Raw genomic sequence first — 26852 nt, forward strand, 5'->3', positions numbered from 1 at the left:
AGCTGTTATTATTACAAGACAAAGCAACAGAGTCCCACTGGAGAGCTAATTTGCTGAGAGCCACAGAGCTGGTTAGTGACAAAGAAGAGACTGGAGCCTAATTCCTGTCCAGTGTCCTTTAGTTATGAATGAACCATCGCTTAATTAGGTTTTGAAACATGGGTGATAAGAACTTCAGCTAAAAGAAAGAACGAGGGCTAGATAATGCGCTATCTGCAATCTATGGACGTTGCTTTTCTCAGAAGCAGACACGTTGCAAGTACCTATGCAGAGAACATAAATAAATCACATTCCTTCCAAATGTTCTTGCCTTCGTCCTATGTGGGAGACTACCTCACAGTTAAACACCTTATAACATGGCTCACTTGTGATTTCAGTGACCAAATTCCCTTTGACAGGTATAAAAAGGCACAGGCTTAGAACACATTTGGCTCTTACCATGACTAATGCCACAGTGAGTCGTCGGTGTAGACAGTTCCGGCAGGACAGAAATGGATGTGGAGATTAAAGAACCAAAGTAAAGGCTGCCATCATCTTCAAGGTTAGCCTGTGCTCAGTTTTATACACACTCCTTAACTGTTTTGAGTCACCAGGGACTTATCACTCTAAGCCTCAATTAAGAAAGCATTTTTCTAGTCACATGTTGTAACCAGGAGAACAGTAGCCTTACAACCAGTTACCATAACATCCTTGTCTAATAAGACAGACTCTTTAACAATGCATTAAGGCTGAATGAATCTGGGCAATCAAGAATAAAATAATAGTGAAACTTTAAAGAAGAGTGTGCTTAAGATGATTCTTCAGGCTTTTCTCTGATTAGTTTTCTTCTGTTAGAAGTATTTGTTGTTCATTGCCTTTTAAAAATCATTTCACATGGATCCTAGTCAATTGCAGTGAACACAAGTTGACCCAAAATCTTTATTAGGCTCTTGCGGCGCCATCTTCCTGACTTTTCTTGGAATAAAAGTAGAGCCTCCCTGGGTTTAGAAACTGCTTTTCTGGTTAATGAGGACTGAACAGTTTTATTCCTAATTACAGTAGTCCCTTTTATAATGTCATGTTTCTAGAAGCGATTGGAACATTTGCATCTTTAAACGCCAAGCCAGCAAAAACAGTTGTAGCATATATTAAACTCTGAGTAATTATAATATTCTATTTAATTCTTTCAGACTGGGAGAGAGACTTCCACATGAACTGTCTGCAGATTCCCAGAGAGGAACAGAGGAGAACGTTCCAGTACAATGTTCATGAGAAAGCTGCAGCTCTGAGGACCTGCATATTAACACAAGTGATGCAAGAGCCTAGGAGATGCCTTTCTCAGCTCTATCAGCGAGAAATCTATTCATTCCTGCTCTTTCTTAAAGAATAAGGCGGCCTCCTGCTGCTTCTCTGTTAAACATAAAGAATTTAAAACTCACCAGTTTAGAGGGTCTTGCTTAGATTATATGTCTAGATTTTAGCCAATGTATATGGTGTTGATAAGGCATTTTCAAAGTATATTACCCAGCAACATTCCTCTGCTGATTAATCTTTTTTGGGTGATTCTGCATATTCAGTTTGTGTCCTTCTAGTTGGTTCTTCTCTGTTTTTACTTTATTCCAGTTACTTAACTTCACCCTTAAAACCAGGAGGTTTTAAAAAGTCACTTTTCCTCTTTAGCAAATATGATGGGTAGTAGCTGCCATCTCAACAATGGTGACAAAAGACAGAAGGAAATGATATATCCTCCCTCCACCTTGAGTCATTTTCCATGCTAATTCAGGCAAGACTTACTTTTAGGAAGAGGCCAGCGTGGTATGACACTTTAGCTTGATGCCCAGCATTGCTACCTGTGTCATCTTTGAATCTCGACTTCCACATCTGTAAAATGGATAAGTCTCTGTAAAGATCAAGAGATAACACACACAAAGCACCAAGCTTGGTACACAAGGAAATGCTTGCTACACGTTAGTTGCCTTTCCCTTTCATTTTAAGGTGGTCAGATATATCACTTAAAAGTCTGCTTTGGAAAGAAAATTTGCAATGGAAACCTCAAAAATTGTTAACCAGTGAAACAGTTCTTTGGTAAGTAATTACAGAAAATTGGATAGCGTTCTAAATATGAACTTGTTTCATGTAATTAACCTGAGGCCTCTTAGGCAACAGGAGGGAAGAATAGCCTATATAAGGAATGTATGATCCAGCAAGAGATTAGCATCGGCCTACTTACCACCAGGGGACAATATCAGGCTATAATTATTGTGTAAGTGCTCCTTATGAAATACTGGCCTCGGTGACGTCAGACCCCAAAAGAGGTATGCGGTAGTTTTTTTCCAGTAGCATCCAAAGAGGGGGCATAGTGTAGTGGAAAGAATATTGGCCTTTGCACGTCCTGCTGCCTACTTGCTAATTAAATATCTCTGAAACTTGAGTTTTTTGTGTGTGTGTTTAATCTGTAAAATGCGGAAGGGAATTTTTAATTGCCTTTCAGGATGATTTGAAGCAGGGATTCTCAAACTTCTATGTGTGCACAAAGCACCCGAAGACCTTGTTGTAATGCAGTCTGGTTCAGGAGGCTTGCAGCCGAGCCTGAGATTGTGCATTTCCAGTAACTCCCAGGAGATGCTAGTGCTGCTGGTTTGAGGACCACATTTGAGAAGCAAAGGTTTAGAGGATTGTATGAGATATTATACATGTAAAAAGGACTTGTAGACTCTTGGGCACAACAGGTAGAAGGGAATGTCATTAATAGCAGTATTCACATACAGTATTCAATTTAGAATGAAAGGATGTGAAAGCCAGTAGTGTTACATATTTTCTCTAATATGTATTTTCTCTAATATATAACACTATTGACTTTCACATCCTTTCATTCTTCTTTTCAGTGCTTCTAGCAGTACCTGTTCAATAATTAATTTATTTCATTTTATCCCAGTTACTTTAACTTCACCCTTAAAACCAAGAGGAGTTTGGTAGTCACTATTCCCCTTTAGGAAATATGATAGGCAGTAGCTGCCATCTCAACATTGGTGACAAAAGACAGAAGAAAATGATATATCCTCCCTTCACCTTGAGTCACTTTCCACACTCTTCTTTTCAGTGCATCTAGCAGTACCTGTTCAATAATTAATTTTTTTAGTGTAGTTAAGATGGGGCCTATGGAATATACCATGCTTTGCACAACATAGATATTGGAAAGAAGAAAAGGAGGGATAAAGGGAAGGAGGAAGGGTGAAAGGATAAAAATACATGGTGTTTAATGGTACACATTGATGTCTCTTCTTAGAGTAAAGGGAATGTGATAGAAGAAATGAAGACAGCTCATTAACATATTACATTGAATATTTGAGGACAGTCATAAGTAAAGACAGATTAAAGATATTTACATTGATGGTGGGGGAATTTAGGGATGGTATTGCGAATAGATATGGCTTGATAAATTTCCGGAAACTATCTGTGATGTCTCATCTGTCTATATCAGGGGTCCCCGGTCCGCAGGTCACGAACAAGTACTGGTGGGTGGCCTGTTAGGAACCAGGCCACGCATCAGGAGGTGAGCTGCAGGTGAGCGAGCATTACCACCTGAGCGCCACCTCCTGTAGGATCAGCAGCGGCATTCGATTCCCATAGGAGTGCAAACCCTATTGTGAACTGCGCATGTGAGGGATCTAGGTTGTTCACGCCTTATGAGAATCTAACCAATGCTGTATGATCTGAAGTAGAACAGTTTCATCCCGAAACCATCCCCACCCTGCCATCCTGGTCCATGGAAAAACTGTCTTCCACAAAACTGGTTGGTCTCTGGTGTCAAACAGGTTGGGGACTGCTGGTATACTATGTCTACTCAAAGGTTGCTGGAAGAGATATAAAACATTTTTGTCAAAAACATTACTTTGAGATCTGAATCCAAGACCACGGATCTTAGCTATGAGTGAACAGCATTTATTGAGCACTCACTGTGTGCACAACACGATACCAAGTACACTTCCTTTTTCCATGGAACTCAACTTCGTGATTGTGCCACTGCACAGCCAGGTGGTACCAGGACCCAAGAGCAGGGCTGCACTGTCTTCTCATCATTTTTGGCAAGCTGGCTTTACCTTCTAAGTTTTAAAAAGACTTCAGAGGTAATCCTCAGTCACTTTCTACTGATATTTGGACTAACTGAAAAAAGACAAGCATATAAAGGTAAATTCCCCTCAGGATCCTTTATTCAAATGATCCCTCACCGCATCACCCAATCTCAAAGTGCACGCTCTCTCACCCTGTCCTGACATGAGCCCTCACTCCTGCTCATGGTCTCCCTAGCACTCATCAAACACTCTGGAGTCTTCTTACTTATTTTGTTATCATCTGTCTTCCCCAGTTAGACACCAACTCAGAGAGCAGGGATTTTTTTTTTTTTTTTGCCCTGTTCACCACCGTATCCCAGCAATTGGAACTGCATCTGCACATAGCAGGTGCTCAGTAAATATTTGTTAAGGGAATAAATAAATAGGACTTATAGTAGATAAATGCTTTAGCAACATTTTCTTAATGACCTTTAGAGAAGAGACTTGTGTGGTTTCATTTTTCCAGAGCGCATCCCTGGAATTCTGGAAATCATTACTTAACTCCTTTTCTCCCAAATAACTTTCTGTTTTCAATAAACATGGGAACAAATATAACATATTGCCCAAGACTTAATTAATGTTTACTTAATAGTGAACGTGAATAGGACACATTTTTTTTCTGTGCCCCTTCCAAAAGCAAGGTGCTCATGGAGGCATGCAGGGGCTCCCTGGAGAATTACTTACCAGAGGGCTTCCTGGAGTATACAAAGTGACTGCTGAGTGTCTAAGGGATCTCTCTCTTGTCTTGGTGACCAGGCAACCACGGGAATAAAATTGGGGAAGATGGCTAATCTTTCTGCAGGCATTCAGGGAGAGAGAGCACCTCTGATGGGTCCTTATCTCCCATGAACACCCTGAATAAACTTCAGCATCTCCAAAGGCAGAGAAGTGTGGTAAAAAAATGCCAGTCCCTAACTCAAGGTTTCCCAGGGCTGTGTCAGGTGAATCCCAATCAAGCCTCAATTGAGACAGTGCTTCCCTCCTTCAGTAGACCACCTGTTTTTGATGGCTTAGAGCTATGGGCCTTTAGTTTAACTCCAGGGTCATTTGGAAACTACTGAGGTGACCACGGTTCACTGTGTTAACCCTTGAAGGACAGAACTGATGGTATCTAACAGAGCAGAGTGTCACAGTGACCCGACCTTGGAAACAGTTTGGTTAGAGCTGAGCTCTAGCTTGTGAATCCTATTTTCAGTCTTCATGCAGTTTTAAGATTTAGCCCAATTTGCAGACCATCCCCTACCCAGGCTTGAAAATGGCTTTATTTCACACTTTGCAGTAGGAGGTAAGTGGGTTTCTATGTGAATGTGATGGTGCCAAAGACATTTATGAACATTAAAAAATGTCTGAACATGGCTTAAAGCCACTCAGCCTATTTCTCATCCTGCGCTGTGCCTTGTGGAGCGTATGCAAGTTCAGAGCTCTCTTTGAAATCAGTGGCAGTTATGAGCTTGGAGCAACTCTGTGGGGCACTGAGCAATATAATAAATGAACCCCTTTGAAGACCAACCATTGTAGCTGGGCTCTTTTTGTGCTATCCAGCACTGATTTCTCTGGGTGTTCTGTGGGGCGGTGGGGAGTGGCCTACCAACACAACATTCTCTGGTTTTCAACTTTGGTCCTGAAAGGTGGGAGGGGTTTAGGAAACTAAGTGCTTCTATTTCCTTGAAGAATTGGCCTAAACCCTTTTGCTATTAACTCCTGGGATAAGCCATCCCATGCCCACGTACCTTCAGTTAAAACAAAACAAAGGCTTCCTTTCATCTGCGTGTGCTTACTGGTTTATGCAGCAACAAAACCAGCAACAATAACAATAAGAAAAACAAAACAAGTCTGCCAGGAAATAAAGCAGACTTATTTGTATATCAGGGCTTTTTCCAATTATTTATTTAGTTAAAAGCAGAGAACACAATCTGGGATATTTTTCATGTTTCTCCTGTGACATTGCAGGCTAAGTTGATAATCTGATACCAAGATGAAATTTCCTGAATATTCTTAAAAGGGAATTAAAGCTTTTTTTTAAATTGGCTTTTGACTAAATATTCCTAAATGCCTGGTATCTATATTTCAAATAGTTCAATAAGATAAGAATGTTCAAGTTGCCTTTAAACATAATTAAAAAGACTGAATCATTTGGCCCTGTTTTTCTTTCTTTTTTCTTTTTCTTTTTTTTTGAGCCAGAGTTTTGCTCTGTCGCCCAGGCAGGAGTGCAGTAGCGCAATCTCAGCTTACTGTAGCCACCACCTCCCAGGTCCAAGTGGTTCTCCTGCCTCAGCTTCCCAAGTAGCTGGGACTACAGGCACGCACCACTATGCCCAGTTAATTTTTGTATTTTTAGTAGAGACAGGTTTTCACCATGTTGGCCAGGATGGTCTCGAACTCTTGACCTTGTGATCTGCCTGCCTTGGCCTCCCAAATTGCTGGGATTACAGGCGTCAGGCGTGAGCCACCATGCCTGGTCATTTGGCCCTATTTTTCAAGTACAAGTGTGAATGATTGCTTGAATGCTACTGCCCGCACTGGATGAAGATTCAACTAATTTTTGCAGAACCTCTTCTTTATTTCTCACAATCGCACTGTGAGATCAAGATTGTTAACCCTACTTAGCACATGAAAGAAATGAGGCCAGTGAGTTCCAATGGCAAAGAGCTGGTGGCAGAGTTGGTGTCTACACCTAGGTTCTTTGACCCTCAAATCCAGCCCTCATTCCACTGCAAAATTTAGCTACTTCTCAAGCTACAATAATCTGTCCCTCTCTGCAATTAAAGTAACATGTTATTTATTCACAGTGAGAAGTATTTGAGCAAATATTGAGTCAGGGCCAAGTCCCTGTAGGGGTCTGATCAAGAGTGATTGTAAGAAATGTCAATATCAAGTGAAATGGACTTCAAGGAAACTTTCATTTCCATATACAAATGTGGTATAAGAACGTTCATTTTACTATCTTTGAAACTATTTCTAGGAGAAAAATAGACAGAATAATCTTTATAGTTATTGACTGGTTTAAGAGCTTTTGTTTACTTTGTTATATTCAGCCTCATTCCCAAACCATGCTGAGTGAATATCAGATGAAAAATAAGTGAAGTATAGTGAAAGAACAAATGGAAAATAATATTAAGTGGAAACCAGAGGGAAACTAATGCATACAAAGGCACACCACACTGAAGATGAAGGCAAAACACACAAATAAAACAAAAAATATCAGTCGTAAGATAATAATAATAACTAATATGTATTAAGGACTTATGATTTGCCAGATATAATGCTAAACATTTTTACATTGATTGTCTCATTTAATTCTCACTGCATCCCTATGGAGCAGGTACTGTTATTTTTGCTAATTTGTAGATGAAGAAACTGAAGCATAGAGAAGTTAATAGGCTCAAGATCAACCAACTAATAGATGATGGATTCTGAATTTGAAATCATGCATTCTGGTTTCAAGACCATACAAACATGGAAACACATTGCCATTACTCATGAAAAACCAATTGTTTCCTGGCATTTGGGTCTAAAATAAATGACTCTGGGCCGGGCACAGTGGCTCACACCTTAATCCCAGCACTTTGGGAGGCCAAGGAGGGTGGATCACGAGGTCAGGAGATCGAGACCATCCTGGCTAACATGGTGAAACCCCGTCTTTACTAAAAATACAAAAAATTAGCCAGGCATGGTGGCACGCATCTGTAGTCCCAGCTACTCAGGAGGCTGAGGCAGGAGAATCACTTGAACCCAGGAGGCAGAGGTTGCAGTGAGCCGAGAGCCCACCACTGCACTCCAGCCTGCGCGACAGAGCAAGACTCTTGTCTCAAAAAAAAAAAAAAAAGAAAAAAGGAAAAAAAAAAAAGAAATGGCTCTTTGTGGCCTCATGAATGGAACATAAATGGTACCGAGGCTGGTGCCTGTCCTTTTGAACCGCCTCCACGATGCTAACCAGGCTGAGAGGCCTATGTCTGTTTCTTGTTGGGCCCCTCAATGTAAGCCAAGGCCCCATGCCAAAATACAATTCAGTAAAAGTGAGTAATAGTAAAAGGGGCCAAAACAATATGGCTCAAGTATTTAGTTTGATGGTTTACCTTGATCTTGAGATATAATCTAAACTATCTGGAGAGATGGATGGACTTCATGTCCTTCAGGCAATCCTCCATGGAGCCTCCTTAGCTGTAAACATTCCTTGAGCACTGCTCTGCTGAAGGAAAAAGAAAAATCATAACCATATAGAATGGGGATCATAAATCTGGAGTGAAACTAATCTCAGTTGTGCCGTCAATGTTACTCAGCAGTCCTATTACATGTGCCTCTCCCATTTCCCTCAGCTGCTGTTCTAAACTTTCTCCACTCTTCAAAACTCTCAATCTTCTCTTTTTTGGGATGACCTGGCTTCTAATTTAGGGACTAGCAGCTATCAGGAGCGGCTTCTTTCATTTCCCTGCCCATTCACCCATAAGCCCACCTATATCTGCATCCACTTTTTCTTTGTCCTCATTTCTAGCAAAACACAATTTTCCTATCAAAGACCAGCCATTCACTGGTGCTATGGAAATTATTCTACCTTGTCTCCTTGGGAAATTTGCATTATCAGTGTTCTTTTCTTAACTTCTATGTCTCATTGGTTATTCTCCATTAGCTAAGAATCTGTTCATCATCCTTTTCATTAAAAAAAAAAAAGCAGACAAAATCCTTTTAGTGACCCATTTATTTAGCACCCTCATGCCTCTTCCTTTGATAACTTATTTTTTTAGAAAGTGCAACCTAAATTTACTATGTGTGATTCCACATCATCCACTCACTCTGATCCATTCTAACCTGGCTCTACCCATATCACTGCAGAGACAGTCTTGCTTCACCCTCTAACCCAGTGGAATAAGTATTATTATTCTGATTCTTCTTCCATTCTTGGAGCTCTGGCTTTGTCTATTTTCTCTCTCACCTGGCTTACCTCCTTCCGTACGGGGTGCTCCTTATCCAGTGCCTTTGTTGGTTTCTGTTTCTTTGCCCTCCTTTTAAATGTCAGTGTCTTACTGTCCGTCTTTATTCACTTTTCGGGGGATCTTGTCCCTACCACTGTTTGACATCTAAAACTCTACCCTAAAGGAGAAGTCAAATTATCTTTGTTTGCAGATAATGCGATCTTATATTTGGAAAAATCTAAACATTCTATTGAAGAAATATTAGAGCTGATAAATTCAGTAAAGTTGCAGTATACAAAATCAGCATACAAAAATCAGTAACATTTCTATATGCCAACAGCAAGCAATCTGAAAAAAAATCAAGAAAGAAAAAGTAAATCAAGAAAGTATTTTTAGCATTTACAATAGCTACAAATAAAATTAAATTCCTTGGAATTCCTAGGAATTAACCAAAGAAGTGAAAGATCTCTACAATGAAAACTATAAAACACCAATGAAAGAAATTAAAGAGGACACACAAAAAATGGAAAGATACTCCATATTCATGAATTGGAAGAATCAATATTGTCAAAATGTCCATACTGTCCAAAGAATCTATAGATTCAATGCAATTCCTGTCAAAATACCCATGACATTCTTCACAGAAATAGAGAAAACAATCTTAAAATTTATATGGAAGCACAAAAGACCCAGAATAGCCAAAGCTATCTTCAGCAAAAAGAGCAAGATTGGAGGAATAACATTACCTGACTTCAAATTACACTACAGAGCTATAGTAACCAAAACAGCATGGCACTGGCATGAAAACAGTCACCTAGATCAGTAGAACAGACTAGAGAACTCAGAAACAAATTCATATATCTACAGTGAACTTCTTTTTGACAAAGATGGCAGAACATACATTGGGGAAAGGACAGTCTCTTCAATAAATGATGCTGGGAAAACTGGATGTCCATAAGCAGAAGAATAAAACTAGACCCCTATGTCTTACCATATTAAAAAATCAAATCAAAATCCACTAAAGACTTAAATCTGAGACCTCAAACTATGAATCTAATGAAAGAAAACATTGGGGAAACTCTCCTGGACATTGGTCTAGGCAAAGATTTCTTGAGTAACACCTCATGGGCATAGGAAACCAAAGCAAAAATGGACAAATAGGATCACATCAAGTTAAAAAGCTTCTGCACTGCAAAGGATACAACCAACAAAGTGAAGAGACAACCCACAACAAATCAAAACTACAGTGAGCTATCATCTCCTTCCAGTTCAAATGGCTTTTATCCAAAAGTCAGACAATAAGAAATGCTAGTAAGGACGTGGAGAAAGGCGAACCCTTGTATACTGTTGATGAAAATGTAAATTAGTACAACCATTATGGAGAACAGTTTTGGAGGTTCTTCAAAAATCTAAAAATAGAGCTACCATATTATCCAGCAATCCCATTGCTAGGTATATACCCCAAAAGAAAATAAATCAGTATATTGGAGGGATATCTGCATTCCCACATGTATAGCAGCACTATTCACAATAGCCAAAATTCAGAAGCAACCTAAGTGTCCATCAACAGACAAATAGATAAAGAAAATGTGGTACATATACACAATAGAGCACTATTGAGCCATAAAAAAGAATGAAATCTTGTCATTTGCAACAGCATGGATGGAACCAGAGATCATTATGTTAAGTGAAATAAACCAGGCACAGAAAGACAAACATCACATGTTCTCACTTATTTGTGGGAGCTAAAAATTAAAATAATTCAACTTATAGAGATAGAGAGTAGAATGATGATTTACTAGAGACTGGGAAAGGTAGTCGGGGAGGGGTGGGGGAGTGGGATGGTTGATGGGTATGAAAAAGTAGAAGAAAGAGTAAGATCTAGTACTTGATAGCACTATTGACCATAGTCAATACTAATTTAATTGTACATTTAAAAATAACTAAAAGAGTATAATTGGATTGTTTGTAATGCAAAGGATAAATGCTTGAGGTGATGGATACTCCATTGACCATGATGTGATTATTATGCATCATATGCCTATATCAAAATATTTTATTTTATATACCCCAGAAATATATATACCTACTATATACCCACAAAAATTAAAATTACAAAGAAAAAATAGGAAGAAAAAACAGAGTATAGTAAAATAAATAAATCTCTTTCCTAAGTTCTAGTCCCTTCCATACCAACTGTTTTCTGAATAGTTCCATTTTGATATCCTACAGGCGTTGCAAACTCAGTATGTCCAGAATTGAACACGTTAATCTCTGCTTACATGTCTATTCCCAGTTATTCTACAAAATCTATTCTTCTTTCTGTATTCTTTGCATTATATTTATTTATTTATTTATTTATTTTATTTTATTTTTTTGAGACGGAGTCTCGCTCTGTTGCCCAGACTGGAGTGTAGTGGCATGATCTCAGCTCGCTGTAACCTCTGCCTCCCAGGTTCAAGAGATTCTGCTGCCTCAGCCTCCTGAGTAACTAGGACTACAGGCATATGTCATCCTTTTACATTATATTTATACTCTTTATATTAGTGAAGGTTTCGACCCTCTACCCAGTTTCCCAAGCCAAACGTTTGGGAACCTTTGATTCCTTTCTCACCTTCTAAACAATATATCCTATTTATTCTTCTTGCATCTCTCCTACATTTTATGGGTTATGAGGTCACTTGATGAAGTCCATGGACTTCCTTAACTACTGCAATACAATGCATGACATTTGCCTGGCCTCCAAGAATTTCCTTCTCCAGTTCTCCTTTCCCTGTGGCCCTAGGACTCAAAGACAAAAATTGATGTTACTCCCTGCTTTCATCTTCAGCATCTTCTAACTCAGCACACAATTTAAAACTTTTCGTCTACCTGGAAAACACCTATTCAAGTTTCTTCTTCCTCTGGGAAGTTTTCCAGGACAGATTTAGACATGTTATCCTAATCTGCCACTCAACTTTGTGGATCATCCAATTCTCGTATTTTCATGTTTGCAAGTCTGATTCTCCGGTTGTTTAAATGACTTGAGAGCAAGTCCTTGCCTTCTTAACTTTGTATCCATGGCGTGTAGTATACTTTTAGTGAATGAAGAAAATGTGTGTGTTTGTGTGTGTGTGTGTGCATGTGTGTGTGTGCATGTGTATTTTTAAGTACATAATTGCAATGACTGGCAAAAAACATTGCCTGGGGAATCTCAAAGCATGCCCTGCCAAAATTAAAATCAGAATGCCTACTTGATTACATATATAACTTTTGAGACGCACTTAGGGATGTATCCTGACTACAATTTATGCCATAGTAAGAACGCGTTCCACCACTGGGACATGCACACACTTTTAAGAGTTCTGTATTATGGTGGTGATTGTGTTTCATGCTTTTGACCAATAGACTCCAATGATCCCCATGAATTAGCTGCAGTATACGTTGGAAAAGAGATTAGGTGAGGTCTGTGTAATATTCTGCTGAGACTCTCTTCTTCGAGGAGACCAGTTTCAGTATTTCTAACAATAGACCCCTCAGCTCCCACAGATTTTTCAGACATCTGAGTCCATCAGATGATGAGACTGAAGATACACAAGCCCCTTTCCATGATTATAGCTGTCACCACTGGCCTGTGTGTAGGATCAGGGAAGACCGGCGGCATTTTCTTTTTTAGAGAGATGTTTTTTACACTTGTTCTCTGAACTTTCTCTTGAATTTCACTCACCCCAACAAGAGACCAAAATTAATTATTTCCTCATAGTAACTCTGTCTCCCTCTCAATGGAAATATTATACACAAATTGGAAGTATTATACATTGAGTAATGAGAAAATGTTAGGATTTACTAGAAAAGCTAAGAGATCGTTTGTATTTAATAGTTGCTGTTGTTTCCCAGCGCTGTGGAGGGAGATGATCTGGCATGGACTCCCATTTGCAAGCTGGGTAACCTGAGGCAAATCTCTTACCCTCTGTCTCTCATCCTTTGTTTCCTGTTTGACACTGAGGTTTGTGTTTCAGGGGGAAAAGAAACTGTAACTTAATCTGCCTACTTAGGGTCTTTTATTCCAGTCCCTGTGAAAATTCAACCCCCATGTAATTTGTTACTTCAGTCAATATACAATTAACACACTATTGGAGGTTTATTGGCTGATAATTTCATCATTGCCACATTTTTCCAAATTGATTTATTAATGGATGAAGCTAGGCCTAGAAGATGCTTTACGCATTTGACTTCTGTCCTGGCTTAGGGCCTCATTAAAATCTGAATTTTGATGGTTAGCTTGTATTTTAACCAATAAACGAATTCTCCCTCTACTTTTTAATCCTCAAAAGAAAATCAAATTTTTAATTAAAATAGAATCAGAAAAAGTCATAGTTTAGAAGGATGCAAATAACAGGAAAAGAGGGAAAAAAGCAGATTGTCAATGACTCTTAAAGAGAGAAATGTGTGCTATGGCAAGTGGTATTTATTAGTAAAGACCAAAGTAATTTACAATTTTTTTTAAAAAAGATGTTCATATTTTGCTTATTAGTGCTGTGAAGAATCAGTACTACAAGTGGCATGATTAAACAAGGGATGCCTTTTTTTACCTGCTTCACAAAATTATTATAAGAATTAAATGTGGTAACATATATGAAAGCAATTTGCCGATTACAAAGTTCTCCATAAATGTATAGTATTGCCAGAGCAGCCATTCCTTAGAGACTATCAACTTTGGGTCACTAATTTCTATGTGGCTTCATGGGCTTTAATTCAATGAGTTTCAGGAAACAATAGGCCTTGATCAGCGCTGCAGAATTTGCCCCCATAAGAATACCAAATATACCGCCTGCAGAGTATTTTATTTGCTTTAAAGGCCAAAGATCTTTTTCTTATTTTAAAAAATGCATAAGATTTTCTGTTTCTGAAACAATAAGTGGTACTGACATCTCTCAAGACTGAAAGCACTATTGTCTCATTTTAAGAACCACCTTCTTATTAGGAGAGGATGTTGTTGGCAGGAATGAATAATTAGGTAACTCTTTGTGGGCACATTTTCTTCAAGTCCCAAGGGGAACGTACAATTGTAACATCTCCTTGGATTATTTCACAAACATATGGCAAATGAAGCACCTGAGCCAGATGTACAAGCATATTATAGTATATCTGTTTTAACTTAAAACTGTGAAATACATCAGATGGTGAAGTTATTTTGGTTGTGAACATCCATCATGGAAACAGCATGGAAGCATCTTTTCTTTATTGTCCATTTTACTTGGACTGGAAATAATCAAGAACAAAACAGTTTGGAAATCATCATTTGCAGTACAAGATTCCAGGTAAAGTTCAAGACCTAATGAAGTACATGGTCTGGATTTAGCTGGGCCTCAGACATCCCCACATAGTTTGTTAATGCCTGTCACCAATGTTCACTGCTGGCAGGCTTGGAGTCTCAGATTACCTATGATTATTTTCAGTTCTTTTTTACCCCATCATCTTGTGTTTTTACTCCCCTAGACATGCATGTGGGTTATTTTATAGGTATTTTTTAAATAATGAGAATATATTTTCTACTGATTCAGTAGTGAGTTTTTGCTGTTTTTATTTTTAACCGTATTTTATTATTACAACATTGGTTGCTTATTTTACTAAAGAATCATCATCTGGTATTGGCTTCTTGGAATCATAGTGATCTAAGCAGAAATGTCCATCCCATTTGCTAGTGGGAACACTATATTTCAAAATGAATGGTATACTTTTTAATCTGAATTACTCATGTTTCAGAATTAGAAGCTATAGGTGCCACAGAACCCTCAAGTGTACAGTAAGAAAATAAAGAATACACAGGCACGGGCAACTATATTCTCCCTTCAATGCATATGCGCAAATTCTATTAGCATTAATGAGTTCTCTGCACATGTACTTAAGAGAATGTGGACCAAGTCACAATGTAATCTATTTCTTTATCCAGGTTAAAAAAGTGATGGGGCGGCGGGGCTTGCGTTGTATTCCTGAGCTTTTCTTGAGAATTAGAATGATACAGGGCTGAGAGCATGCAAACAGTATGGTGGCAGCGACACCAGGGAAAAGGCACTTACTTTTTACAGCCAGTATGGCATACAGCAGAGATCTGGGGGTTGAATTACTATGGTTGGCAAATGTTGAAGCTGACAATAGAGGTCCACAGAGTCCTGGATATTCTGGCTTTGTGTTGCATCAAAATAAGGAAACAAAATATTTATGAACTTAATTCTGCCTCTCATTTTTTCCCCCCTTGAAATGGCAATTCTCTGCATGATGATGTGTATAGATGTGCAGTTCAGATGTGTTCCTAGCCAACACAGCATTTCATAATGCGGTGCACCTGTGTTTTCTTGGTCACCCTGTTGTCACCAGGGTGTGTTAAAGCACCCTCTCCAAAATAATTGAGTAGGAGGCAGGGCAGGAAGTGTCAGGGAAGGGGGAAGGATCTCTCCTCCGCCTTTATTTCTAACGTCTTCTCATTTGGAAAGATTGGAATGTCGATTTAATTTCAGGTGACAATGTCAGGTTTATCCCAGTTCAGAGATGTTGATAAATCCTGGTATGGGACTGCGGTGACCCTGTGTGCCCTCATACTCTACCTATCTCACAGGGATGTAGCTGTGTTTATAAAACACACATCTAATATTGCAGAAGTGCTAAGGTCAGGGCATCTGAGCCACACGGTATCAGGCATACAACCACACAAAACTGTGCATCACGCAGAGGCCCCCTTTGTAAAGCTGCTAACCCAAGAACCTCTCTCCCGGATCAGTGGAGCCTCCAGTGTATGAATGACCCTTAACCTTAGCAAGCCCAGCACTCTGATGAGTCTGAGAAATGCACTTTTAGCATTGGGAGAAGCCACAAAAAGCTAAACAAAATGACTAGCAATGAAGGCAGACAACAAAACAAAGATACTGAATTTGTGCCCTTACCTTCATTTCCCCCCTGAAGATTTAAATTTCTGATGGTAAAAGCAATAATATTCTGACCTTAAAGGGCTGAGGTTCTGTGGCCACCGGTTGTTTAAAGGATCATTCCTCAGCGGCATTGTATCACCGGCCCTAGCAGCGGCGGCGGTGGCGACAACCACCACAAAAACTGGAGTTCAGTCATATTGGCATCAGATTCTGGAAAGGGGAGGGCAGGGAGAGAGGGAGTCTATTGGCCTAAAAAGCTGAAACATCTGCTGGAGTTATTAACAGCTTTTTGGCTGAGTTCAGCAGCAGGGCACCTTGTGGTTGATAGATTCTTCTCTCAGCAATTCAAAACAATGCAGTTAAAGCAAATTCCTCATTTTCAGAGCCCAGCTTAATGAGGCATACAGTATTTTAAAAATAGTCACACTTAAAATGGTCAATAGCAGTGACTGCAATCAGTGGTTACCTTCAGTACTCTATTGCGTTGTTAACTTTGCCAGGGTGATTGCATAACACGGATTTTTCAAAAGACCATGTAGCTCACTGTTAACTCACTTTGTAGGAATTTACATTATTTATGAAGTTTATGCAGATCATCCTAGGGTGTAAATACTGGCAAACTTGATCAAAACCACTTAGAGGCCTCCTGGCTATCCTTTCCCAAAAGTGTGCATTAAGCCACTTTAGGCTCAGAAGTCCAATTCCAGGAAAGGTTCCAAGGGGCCAAATTTTGGAGATAAAATGAAAGGCAACATGTGAACAGCCTGAGCTGGAAAAAACACTGAGTTGGAAGTCAGGGTCGAAGGTTCTAGCTCTAGTCCTAATACTAACTGGCTGTGTGAGTCCTTGCGGGAGTCACTCAATCTTTCTGCTTCAATTTCTTTCTGTATAAATTTATGGGGCCAATTAAAGGGTATGTCTCCAAATGTTTCTGTCCAGCTCTGCCATCTTAGGAACTATGGAGCTCAAATCCAATTTTAAAGTATTCCCCTTATGATAGCCATGAATTGCAACCACACTGAAGACTGTTCACCAATATGTGACAGTATGTGTGGTATTTGGGTAGGGGCATCAGACGAACAAACTGCAAAGTTAAATAGCTCTGTCAGTCACTTCAAGTGAATGCACCATATGCTGCAACAGACGTGGGCAAAGTACAACCAGCCCCAACTGGATTTGCTAGCCTGTTAGTTTATCTGGCCAGATGACAGTGTCCAGCCCCAAAAAGGGTCATGCGCAGCTTTGCATCCTACTGATCCAGCATGCTAACTTTGGCAGAAGGAAGGGAGTGGCAAGGGAGAGAGAAGGCAGACCAGTGGTGAGTCAACATCTGTGACAGAGCTGAAGTCAGCCTCACTCCTCTTTCATCACTTGCCTAGCACATGGAAAGAGAGGAGAGAGAGTTTGCCAAGTTATTGTTTCCTCCAGCAAATACATGATCTGATCCCCAGTTGCAGAGGAAAATCACAGAATGGTGCCCTCCTTTCTGCATTCTGGTCCAAGGATCTCTAAGGACAGTGCAAGAATTCTCTATTAAACATTTTTTCTGGTTGGTTCTAAGATACAGTTAAATCCTGATAGGGTCTTATGAATGTGATGGTGTTTCTAGTCTCTATCACCAGATTCTACCATTAAAGCTAAGGGTGCATGATCCAAGGTCAAACTGATTTGTCTGGTCCTCTACCTCAGTAAGAATCTCAGGTTTTGCTCAAACCTGCTGGGAGCACTGTACAAGTTAAGTGAATAAAAACAAATCAAAGCCTTTTCACACTGCCTGAAGGGCTCATGTGGTGTGGTCCTTGATTCCTGAATAAACTTAAAGGGAAATCATCACAATATCAAGAGCCCTTGTCCTGCAGATGAAGAAGGAGATTGTCCTCCACTTCCTTGCTGCAGAAGCCACTTGGTTGGTACCTGGCTTGACTTTTAGATGAAACCCTGTATCTATAGAATAAAGCCTCAGACCACTCAAAGAAGCTGGGAGATGCTTCTGATGGCAGCTTGGGCCTTTGTTGTCATTGAAAACAGAACTGATGTCATGACTTGTCCTCCATGAATGCCAGTCAAAGTGCTGTTCTGAGGTTGCTGTTGCCAGCAGAGACTCATCCATTGCTGAGCAATTAAATACTGAACCCTGTTTAACCAGATCCAAATAGCTTTCAAGAAGCCTCAGTTTTGGTGGTTATCAACCCCAGGGCTGATCACTGGCCTCTCACAGGGGCATCTTCTGTGGACCTGTGTTTCTGTGGCACAAGTGGTCACCTATGTGCCTGTGTTATACAGATACTGTAATCTTGTGTAAAGTAAGGGCGCTCCCAGTGTGTCTGCAATGGGAGGAATACTGACCCAGGAAGTTCTGCATGTGCAGAGTATATCTTCCACAAACTCCCAGGGGAAGCCGTATCTAGACTCTGCTTCAATACAGATACAGATGAGATGGGAAAGGCCCAACTTCTGCTGAAAAGATAGTGACCTGGGTTTCACAGGAAATGAACTGCCCAGTGCCCAAATCCATTGCTGCTGAACTTGGGGTTGCAGATTGGTCTAAAGGCCCACATATTTCATGCAGCTTGTTCAGCGGTCTCTTACTGAAGCCTGAGGACTCAGGCTGCTGCTGAAGATTGTCTGGGGTCATGGGACACAGAGTGAATAGTCACAGCCACAGCCACGACACAAAATGACCTTAAACTGGCCTTTTATCAGTTCCTTTTTTTTTTTTTTTGATACAGAGTTTCACTATTGTTGCCCAGGCTGGAGTGCAATGGCGTGATCTCGGCTCACCGCAACCTCCGCCTCCCGGGTTCAAGCTATTCTCCTGCCTTAGCCTCCTGAGTAGCAGGGATTACGCAGGCATGCGCCACCACACCCAGCTAATTTTGTATTTTTAGTAGAGATAGGGTTTCTCCATGTTGGTCAGGCTGGTCTCAAAGTGCCGAGCTCAGGTGATCTGCCCGCCTCGGCCTCCCAAAGTGCTGGGATTACAGGCATGAGCCACCACGCCTGGCCTTATCAGTCCTTAAAGAGAATACTGAAATAAGGTTGATGGGAAAAAAATATCAATTTAATGTTTTAGACACACACACACTCACTCCAACAGATCTGTGTCAAAAGGCAAGTGTAGACATGCCGCTTCATCTGTGTCACCTAGAGCATGGATGTTGATTTTCTAGAAATACATGCATTTTAAACACAATATCACCTGTCAAGTCAGGACATGCATGAGACCCAACAGCAAATCTTTTTTTTTTTTTTTGTATTGCTGAATAAAAAGCAATAGTATCTTATGTGAACTTTGCCATATTTGACAATTACCATATTAAAATATTCTAATTCTAATGCTTCAAAGACATGTGTTGTGTTTAGTAAAATTAAGAAGTAGAAATTAGGAAACTCATGGGTTATCTTTATTTTGGTCAAGAGGCTAGTAGTTAATTTTGAGTGAGTTGCTCAACCTCTGTGTAATAATCTGCCTTTTTCCAAAGTAAAGTAAAACTCAGTATTGTTATCACTTACTGTTATAAGACATCATACTTTTTTCAGAGTTAATGTGAAAATGCTGGGGTTTAATAATAATTGAATTACAACCTAGTATCTTATAATCATTAGAATTATTACTCTATAATCTGAAATGAGTCTCATAATAATTCATTACTTAGAGAAAGAATATTTCTTAGGGCTGCTACATAGATGAATGATAAAGGAGATAATGCCATCTTGGTATTGCACAGCAAAGTAACGATACCCTTGTAGCATTCCAAGGGGACTTTAGGGGTCACCTGCTGTAATCTTATTGTTAAATAGGGAAGATAGTCTTAGAGAGGCTAACCTGCTTGTCTAAGATTACACAGTGAAATTGCTCTGCAACATATTCTATTTCTCAGGGTAGTTTAATGATAAAACTACACCCTCTTACAAGACATGCTATCAAAGACATAGTAAGTAATTAAGATAGGACTCTAATGCAGTGTCTACCTTTTGTCTCTCTTTTACATACTCCCCCTGCCAGTACCTTTAGCAAAGAGAAGAGTGTCTACTGCTGTCCAAAAAGTAGAAAATTTTTCTCTCAAAATCCTTCAGTGGAAAGTCTATATTGATATCCAATATTAATCTTTATCAATTCACCAGTGAATAAGTAAATATTTTGATCTGCTGAAATATACAAGGATAAACACTAGCTTCAACCTTAGGAAGGGGCTCTGGGGAAAAGATGCCAATATTGTTGAGTATTCCAGACACTTTGCTAAGAGCTTTTTAAAATATGCAGTTGAGGCCAGGCACGGTGGCTTACACCTGTAATTCCAGGGCTTTGGGAGGCCAAGAAGGGGTGCTGATCACCTGAGGTCAGGAGTTCAAGACCAGCCTAGACAACATGGTGAAACCCTGTCTCTATTAAAAATATGAAAATTAGCCAGGCATGGTGACCAGCACCTGTAATCCCCGCTACTTGGGAAGCTGAGGCAGGAGAGTCTCTTGAACCTGGGAGGCAGAAGTTGCAGTAAACTGAGATTATGCCACTGCACTCCAGCCTGGGCAACAGAGCAAGACTCCATCTAAAAAAAAAAAATGCAGTTGATTTTAATTATCTAAATCCTATAACTTAGGTACTTTTTAAAAGAATAAACAGACCCAGAGAGGGGTAGTACACTGCCAAACATTACATTATTACTACATGGTAGAGAGAAACTTTAATCCCAGGTTTGCCTAACTTGACCTCTTCATTTACCCATATGTACAATACATATGCAGAAGGATATATGTTCAAAGAAATATACATAGTAAGTGTTGGGCATTATAGATAATGCCTGTCATGAGAGCTCCAAGGAGATATCACTTGATATCCCTGGGAATGAGTCAATGATAACTCATGCCAGATTAGAGTGGTCAAGTATTATGTTTCGCTGAAAATGTGTGAAGAGCCAAGTCTTAAGGAATGGGTAGGATTTAATAGGAAAATGTAATAGGGAGGAATATTTTACTTTGAGGAAATAGATTATATCAGGGAATGCAAAGTAAAGAAGCATGAGTACATCATCTTAGTTAAAAAGAAAGGTTCCCTTTGGGAAGTCATAGAACAAGACTAGGAAGGAAACTTGGATTTGGACTCTGAAGAATTGAATGCCAGAGTAAAGAGTCTGGCAATAATGGACTGTAACATGTTACTTGGATATAAATTAGAAAAGAATCAGAGAAAGGAGACAGAGAGAGTGTCTCAGATTTTACTATGATAGTCCAGGCATGAAGTGGTCATAGCGATGGTGGCAATACAATAAAAATAAACTTAAAGGAACTTTCAGGGCAAAATAAGCACTGTTCCCAGGAGATGTGGGAATTGATTATAAATTAATGGAAGGGTCCGGGGGATTAAAAGTTTTCCAAATTGTTATGCTTGGATTCATGCGTTGAATTCTATTGTTTAACACTTACTATATACCCGGTGCTATTCTGTTCTCCAGACACAGAGCAAGTGAACCAGACAGCCACTGTGTGCTTTTAGGGAACTTACACTGTAGTGGATGATCTGGGGACTGAGGCTTAGGATGATAGAAATGGGGACCTCATGAGGAATGACTGGTTTTGTCAAGAAGATAATGAGTTGGAGGTGAGATCAGAGTAGCTCAGGTTAAAATGTAGATTAGGTGGGTGATGGAAAAGAAAAATATCTTAGTAAGAAGATCAGGGTTGGGAAAATAAATTAGAAAGCCCTGTAGAGGGAGTAAACCAAGTATCAAATCATTCCCAACTTATAAACTGCTGCCTTCACAATCCCCTGTACATGCCCTCTCCATCCGCCTTTCTCATTAGATTTATCCCATCTCCTGAACCCAGATTTCTTTAGTGCGCTTTTTTTAATGTCACTAAATTTTTGCCGATCAAGGAAACATAAAATGTGAATAATTCTATTTGCTTATAACACAGGAAGATATCCAACTATGTCTGATTGCTTTAGGAGAGTTACGAAATATTTTCATTCCATGTAATTCTTTAGGGCAGTGCTTCTCAAAATTTAATGTGCATACAAATCATCTGAAGATCATGTTAAAATGCACCTACTGATTCAGTGTGTCTGGGATGGGGCCCTCAATTCTGCATGTCTAAGCTTCCAGGTGCTGCTGCTGCTGGTGGTCCTCAGACCTAACTTTGATGCTTTGGCATCATTATGTTATTAAATCTCATACTGTCCTCTGCCACAGATGATATTGAAAACAACTGTTGTTATCTCGTAGGTATAAACATATTCAAGTAAAGATGATGAAACCAAAGGAATTTAAACTCTGTAGCAGAAAAGGCAAGTAGATTTTTTTTTTTTATATATAGCCAAGAGCATGAAATTAATGGCCAGAAAGAAGAGCAAACATATTATGGCTAGTGACTTCCAGATTGGGAGCTATGAGAAAGTCTCCCGGAAAAGGATACTTTTCAGCAGATTAGGATTATGGTAGGCAAAGAAGGAGAGAAAAATAATTCACATTTAGAAGATGGCATCAGTGCCATATTATTCTGATAATTATAGATTTGTAGCACACTTTAGTATCTTAATGAAAAGGCCCTCTCATTACTCTGATCTCTCAAACTTTTCTGCTTTTTTCTTTGTCATTTTGTTTTGATTTGATGTGAACCCTAGGTCATCAACAAGTTTCAAAAAAATATATTGAGATTGGTTGGATTTAATTAAATTTAGGGACTATTTGAAGAAGCTTTGATATTTCTCTAATATTACATCTTCCTGATGTTATGTGTATTAGTCTGTTCTCACACTACTAATAAAGACATACTCAAGACTGGGTAATTTATAAAGGAAAGAGGTTTAATGGACTCACAGTTATACATGGCTGGGGAAGCCTCACAACCATGGTGGAAGGCAAAGAAGCAAACGCATGTTTTACATGGCAGCAGGCAAGAGAGCGTGGGCAGGGGAACTCCCCTTTATAAAACCATCAGATCTCATGAGACTTGTTCATTTTCATGAGAACAGCATAGGAAAGACCTGCCCCTATGATTTAATTACCTCCCACTGGGTCCCTTTCACATCATGTGGGAATTATGGGAGCTACAGTTCAAGATGAGATTTGGGTGGGAACATAGCCAAACCATATCATTCTGCCCCTGGCCCCTCCCACATCTCATGTCCTCATATTTCAAAACCAATCATGTCTTCCCAACAGTTCCCCAGTCTTAACTCATTTCAGCATTAACTTAAAAGTCCACAGTCCAAAGTCTCATCTCAAACAAGGCAAGCCACTTCCACCTATGAGCCTTTAAAATCAAAAGCAAGTTAGTTACTTCCTAAATACAATGGGAGTACAGGCATTGGGTAAATACACTCATTCCAAATGAGAGAAATTGGCCAAAATGAAGGAGCTGCAGGCCCCATGCAAGTACAAAATCCAACAAGGCAGTAGCTAAACCTTAAAGTTCTGAAATAATCTCCTTTGACTCTGTCTCACATTCAGATCATGCTGATGCAAGAGGTGGATTCCCACAGCCTTGGGTAGCTCTTCCCCTATAGCTTTGCAGGGTACAGTCCCCCTCCCAGCTGCTTTCATGGGCTTGTGTTGTCTGTGGCTTTTCCAGGTACATGGTGCAAGCTGTCAGTGGATCTACCATTCTAGGGTCTGGAGGACAGTGGCCCTCTTCTCATAGCTCTATTAGGCAGTGCCTCGGTGGGAACTCTGTATGGGGACTCTGACCCCACATTTCCCTTCTGCACTGCCCTAACAAAGGTTCTCCAGGAAGGCCCCACTTCTGTAGCAAATTTCTGCCTGGACATCCAGGTGTTTCCATGCATCCTCTGAAATCTAGGTGGAGGTTCCCAAACCTCAATTCTTGACTTCTGTGCACACACAGACTCAAGAGTATGTGGAAGCTGCCAAGGCTTGGGGCTTGCATGCTCTGAAGCCATGGCCTGAGCTATACCTTGGCCCCTTTTAGCCATGGCTGGTACAGCTGGGAGCAGAGCACCAAGTCCCTAGACTGCACATAGCAGGGGGGCCCTACCCTATGCTCAGCCCATGAAACCATTTTTTTCCTCCTAGGCCTCTGGCCCATGATGAGAGGGGCTGCCTACAAGATCTCTGGCATACCCTGGAGACATTTTCCCCATTGTCTTGGTGATTAACACTGGGGTCCTTGTTACTTATGCAAATTTCTACAGCAGGCTTGAATTTCTCCCCAGAAAATGTTTTTTTCTTTTCTATTGCATTGTCAGACTGCAAATTTTCCAAACTTTTATGCTCTGCTTCCACCTGAATGCTTTGCTGCTTAGAAATTTCCTTCACCAGATAGCCTAAATCATCTCTATCAAGTTCAAAGTTTCACAGATCTCTAGGGCAGGGGCAAAACGCTGCCAGTCTCTTTGTATAGCAAGAGTGATCTTTATTCTAGTTCCCAACAAGTTCCTCATCTCCATCTGAGACCACCTCAGACTGAACCTTATTGTCCATATCACTATCAGCATTTTGGTCAAAGCCATTCAGTAAGTCTCTAGGAAGTTCCAAACTTTTCCACATTTTCCTATCTTGTTCTGAGCCCTCCAGATGGTTCCAACCTCTGCCTGTTACCCAGTTCCAAATTCACTTCCACCTTTTCCAGTATCTTTACAGCAGTGCCTCACTCTCTGTGGTACCAATTTTCTGGATTAGTCTGTTCTCATGCTGCTATAAAGAACTACCCAAGACTTTGTAATTTATAAAGGAATGAGGTTTAATAGACTCACAGTTCCACATGGTTGGGGAGGGCTCACAATTATGGTGGAAGGCAAAGAAGAAGCAAAGGCATGTCTCCCAGGGAAAAGTTAAAAGCTTTTCTTCTAAGGAGGTAAATGGAAAAAAGAACTATGTAGATAGTTAATATAGAGGCTAGGAATTTTGTTTGCTTGATTTTTGTGGATGGAACTGAGGAAGCAAATTCCCAAAGTAAGTTGGCTTATTCTTAATGTCCAATTTACTTTTAGTCTCCGTTCCTTGAATGAACCAAAGGATTTGCCTAAAGTTCTGTGAATTTATCTTGTTCTTCATTTATCTTCTAAATATTTACATTTCCCTCCAAAAAGTTGTTCAATTGTATTTTAATACTTTCCATCTTAATTATCCTACTCCATAGGGAAAACCAGAATTTCACTGAAGTAGACAACCTAGAATTGGAAACGATTTTGCATCATTTTGTCTAATCTACTCTCTCAAAGTTGAAATTTCTTTTCAGCATCTCTGACATATTTCTAGTGATGCTACATTGCTACTTTAGAAGGAGGGCAATCCATGCCTATGTCCTGAATGGTACTACCTAGGTTTTCCTCTAGGATTTTTATGGTATTAGGTCTAACATTGAAGTCTCTAATCCACCTTGAATTAATTTTCGTATAAGGAGTAAGGAAAGGATCCAGTTTCAGCTTTCTACTTACGGCTAGCCAATTTTCCCAGCACCATTTATTAAATAGGGAATCCTTTCCCCATTTCTTGTTTCTCTCAGGTTTGTCAAAGATCAGATGGCTGTAGATGTGTGGTATTATTTCTGAGGACTCTGTTTTGTATCTCTGTTTTGGTACCAGTACCATGCTGTTTTGGTTACTGTAGCCTTGTAGAATAGTTTGAAGTCAGGTAGCATGATGCCTCCAGCTTTCTTCTTTTGAGTTAGGATTGTCCTGGAGATGCGGGCTCTTTTTTGGTTCCATATGAACTTTAAAGCAGTTTTTTCCAATTCTGTGAAGAAACTCGTTGGTAGCTTGATGGGGATGGCATTGAATCTATAAATTACCTTGGGCAGTATGGCCATTTTCATGATATTGATTCTTCCTATCCATGAGCATGGTATGTTCTTCCATTTGTTTGTGTCCTCTTTGATTTCACTGAGCAGTGGTTTGTAGTTCTCCTTGAAGAGGTCCTTTACATCCCTTGTAAGTTGGATTCCTAGGTATTTTATTCTCTTTGAAGCAATTGTGAATGGAAGTTCATTCCTCATTTGGCTCTCTGTTTGTCTGTTACTGGCATGGGCAAAGACTTCATGTCTAAAACACCAAAAGCAACAGCAGCAAAAGCCAAAATTGACAAATGGGATCTAATTAAACTAAAGAGCTTCTGCACAGCAAAAGAAACTACCATCAGAGTGAACAGGCAACCTACAGAATGGGAGAACATTTTTGCAATCTACTCATCTGACAAAGGGCTAATATCCAGAACCTACAAAGAACTCAAACACATTTACAAGAAAAAAACAAACAACCCCATCAAAAAGTGGGCAAAGGATATGAACAGACATTTCTCAAAAGAAAACATACATACAGCCAACAGACACATGAAAAAATGCTCATCATCACTGGCCATCAGAGAAATGCAAATCAAAACCACCATGAGATACCATCTCACACCAGTTAGAATGGCGATCATTAAAAAGTCAGGAAACAACAGGTGCTGGAGAGGATGTGGAGAAATAGGAACACTTTTACACTGTTGGTGGGATTGTAAACTAGTTCAACCATTATGGAAAACAGTATGGCGATTCCTCAAGGATCTAGAACTAGATGTACAATATGACCCAGCCATCCCATTACTGGGTATATACCCAAAGGATTATAAATTATGCTGCTATAAAGACACATGCACACGTATGTTTATTGCGGCACTATTCACAATAGCAAAGACTTGGAATCAACCCAAATGTCCATCCGTGACAGATTGGATTAAGAAAATGTGGCACATATACACCATGGAATACTATGCAGCCATAAAAAAGGATGAGTTTGCGTCCTTTGTAGGGACATGGATGAAGCTGGAAACCATCATTCTTAGCAAACTATCACAAGAACAGAAAACCAAACACCGCATGTTCTCACTCATAGGTGGGAACTGAACAATGAGATCACTTGGACTCAGGAAGGGGAACATCACACACCGGGGCCTATCATGGGGAGGGGGGAGGGGAGAGGGGGGAGGGGAGAGGGGGGAGGGATTGCA

The 26852-nt window shown here is 39.9% G+C and overlaps 1 protein-coding gene across 2 annotated transcripts in view; it reads right to left on the minus strand.

The window, feature by feature from the left end:
• SMARCA2 (SWI/SNF related, matrix associated, actin dependent regulator of chromatin, subfamily a, member 2) overlaps nucleotides 1-16115 on the minus strand; it is a 222486-nt gene extending 206371 nt beyond the window's left edge. For both annotated transcript variants that reach the window (XM_077966143.1, XM_077966133.1), the window contains exons 1-3: nucleotides 15979-16115; nucleotides 8168-8277; nucleotides 1774-1860 (exon numbers count right to left, since the gene is read on the minus strand). The gene's annotated coding sequence lies outside the window, so the exon portion shown is untranslated. The remainder of the gene's footprint in view (nucleotides 1-1773; nucleotides 1861-8167; nucleotides 8278-15978) is intronic.
• Nucleotides 16116-26852: the final 10737 nt, after the last annotated feature.

This window comes from Macaca mulatta, chromosome 15 (genome assembly GCF_049350105.2).
Source record: "Macaca mulatta isolate MMU2019108-1 chromosome 15, T2T-MMU8v2.0, whole genome shotgun sequence".
Classification (NCBI taxonomy): Eukaryota; Metazoa; Chordata; class Mammalia; order Primates; family Cercopithecidae; genus Macaca; species Macaca mulatta.